Consider the following 3,622-nt stretch of genomic DNA (forward strand, 5'->3'; position numbering starts at 1 on the left):
TTACAGTTTGACATGTACTCTCATCCAGTTACTTCATGATGTTCATCTAGTCAGTTATCATCTCATGTATATGAACCCATGTATATTAGCCTTACCTCACTTAGTATACCAGTACATTCTATGTACTAATCGCATACTCTCTCTTTTATGCTATGATGTCCCATATTATAGGTTTGGACGCTCAGGTTCCTGACCGTACTTAGCAGCTCAGGCTATCAGCAGTAGATATAGTAGTGAGTCCTCATATATTGAGGACAGAGTTTATCTATTTCAGTATTCTAGTGGTTCAATAGTTATTTCAGTTAGAGTTAGTTGGAGGTTTGTCCCATCAACTCCATATTCAGACAGTTAGAGACTTTTAGACTAGCATAGCCAGTTATTCAGTTTTCAGATATTATTATCAGTTATACTCAGTTATTATTTCAGTATTTTAAGAACCTTAGGGCATTTTCAAATTTCTTCCGCATATATATTCCAGTATTATATTCAGTGCTCATAGCAGTACCAGTCATGGGTTAGCTTATGGTCCATTGGGGTCATAAGCACCGTGTGACGCTCAGGGAGTACTCTCAGGGCGTTACAATAATTGAGCAACGTGAGTGAGGAAAGAAAATATAATACTCACTACAAAGAAAATCAAAGTCAAGCATTTGTTGGACAGGAAACTGCTTTTAGTTGCGGAATAAAGCTTGTGTAGTATTAGAGAAAATCTATCCCATAGCTATTCTTAGGAAAACAAGTTTCATAAGTGAAAACTCCAAGCTCATCGTGTCCTCCCAAATAGTATTATCAAAAACACAAAAAGATCAAAAGCACGGTTCATTTTCGAGCAGCGTAAGTGAGGAAAGAAAATGTAATACTCACAAAAAAGAAAATCAAAGTTAAGCATCTGTTGGTCAGGAAGCTGCTTGTAGTTGCAGAATAAAACGTGTGTAGTCTTGGAGAAAAGCTGTCTTGTATCCATTCTTAAGTCAATTTTGAAGACCTATACAAAGTTAGAGTAGGAAAACAAGTTTTGTAAGTGACAATTTCAAGATCATCGTCTCCTCCCAACCCCTATACACTGACCACCAACCGAACTCACCAACAACAACATACTCGGTGTAGTTCTATATTTGGGATCTAGAGAAGATAGAGTCTATGTTGACTTTACACTTACCTCATAGAGGTAGCGAAGCTGTTTCTGAAAGAACCTCGAATCAAGTAACGCATACATCAACTTACATAAGCCAATAAAAAAAATGAAAGGTTGCCTATGTTGCAAATAGTGTTGAAGTAAGGCAATAATCTTATCACCTATTCTAGGATAGGGCTCCCCATGTACTACTACTCTTGCACCTAAGATTTGATTCAATGAAGGAAAAAAGGAATGAAAATTGTCATGCATGAAAGCAGAGAATAAATATAACAGTACAGTAATACAGGTTGCCAAGAGGATACCGAAATTTTGTAAGTTAAAACAACATGAGAAAGCAACCAACCAACCACGTTCTCACATAATTTTAGTATTATGGTCCAAATCAACCATAAAAAAATTGGAAGGTGCAGCCCAGGGTCTATAAAGCAAGTCTCAATGAAAACTAAGAGGTCGCGATAATGTGTAAAAGCTAGAGAGAAAAAGCAAAGGATTACAATAGATAACATAGAACCTTACAGATGCAGAAGTTCATAATCAATTTCCATCCACCGATTCTACATAGAGAATCAACCATTTTGGCAAAATAAATTAAAAATTTTAACTCAACATGGTCAGTGCAATTCATTAGTAACTCCTACCTTGCAAAGTACGAAAAAAAAAAAACTAGACGAACGCTCAAATGGGCTATACTTATAATATATATACACACACACATACACAGAGTAGCTTTGTGTTTTTTCTTCCTAAAGTATACTCAATCACATGACCTTATTTTTAGTGAATAAGCAGCAGGGGAGATGATACAGCCCATGACATATTTTTTTGTTGACAGTCCATAATATATTATATGAATGAAATCCACAGAAAGTATAAATTTCATGATTACTTTTTTTAACACATAGATACACACTTCACACTGCCGGTTTGAAGCCCCAAAGCACAACCCATCATAGGAAAAGGAAAATAAAGACCCTACAAGGCCGAAAACTTCTACAATAAGTTAAAGGGCTAAGAAATAATTTAAGTGGCCAGGAAAGGAGAGACCAGCACTACTCGTTGTAGTATGCTACTATTAGGCCGAAATGTCCCTTTTTAGTTAGACTTAGACGCCCTTTGTCTTCTATTTTATCCATAACTTCACTTTCACTCCTCTTCTTCAACCACATATTGATTTACAGAGCAGTGATATTAATGTTATACTTATATTGAATATAATACAAACGAACTTCCCCTAATTCAGCAGTCTTGCACATATGAGGAAACTATAAAACAAAATTGTGGAAAACAATAAGTTCTGATCCTATTGCACAACAATAAGTTGATAAATCATACCTAGAGATTTTCAAATGCTAATTTAGCCATAGTTTTCTCTATTGACTCAATGGAAGGCTCTTATCAACCCAAACACAAACCAAAGACAATTCTTATGTAAAAAAAAACAACTCTATAAGACCAACAAACACCTTTCCATAACTCTATGTGCTAAAGCAACTGTTATAATTATCTTTGTCAATATAACTAACCTATACCTTTGTTAATAATCCTCTTAAATTATTATAAATAAAGAAGAGAAACCAAGTATCATCTATTGGATTAGGAACTATGAAATGTGTCGCTGCTCTCAAGAGACTATAAGAAAACCTAAATGAAATCAACGTGAAACAAATAAAGACAAGATAAGAAGAATAAATCTACCAAAAATAGGGGGAAAAGATGTAGAATATAGATTCAATAATCTGTCTGTTCATCCTTAAACACCTCAATATTACAACTACATTCAGGCAAAACAAACTTTTTGGAACTATACACTTTTCTATACGTTGAGAAATTTAAAAAGAACTGAAGAAGATTAAAGTAAAAATTGAGAGAAAACTAACCCGAAATTGAAAGAGAAAACCAGAGAAATGGGGTATGTTGGTGAAGCAAGAACAGAGAAATGCTTTTAGTCTAGAATTAAGTGAGTGTAAAAGGACAGTTATACCCTTGATTGCTCCTCAACTCATCTTTCTATATAATAGAAATACCATACCATAGAAAACCACCATGCAAACAGTATGTTAACGGCCATAGTACTTTCACGGTAGAAAAGTTTTACGATAATTAATTTTCTTCATAAGTTTTTTACTTAGTAGGCATTTGACCATAAAAATTAAAAAATTTTAAAGTTGGAATTGAAGTTGGAGTTGTGTTTGACCATGACTTCTAGGAAATTCGTTTTAGACTTTTGGAAAGACCTCAATTCTTAAAAACTATCAAAATCACCAACTTAACTAATTTATCTACAAGATACAACCAAATTTAAGAGGAGATTATAATATCGCCTTTATTGTAGGTGTTGCATAAAGAGTCGTAAGAATGGATGGATTAAAGTTCCGCTGTATCATGAAGAGATTTTGATGAAGAAAAAGAATTGAAGTTATTTTTAATTTTAAGGTCTTTTATCGATGGAAATAGGAAGACGTGGGTACTATAATGTTACATATT

This window comes from Capsicum annuum, chromosome 5, assembly GCF_002878395.1.
Source record: "Capsicum annuum cultivar UCD-10X-F1 chromosome 5, UCD10Xv1.1, whole genome shotgun sequence".
NCBI classification, from domain to species: Eukaryota; Viridiplantae; Streptophyta; class Magnoliopsida; order Solanales; family Solanaceae; genus Capsicum; species Capsicum annuum.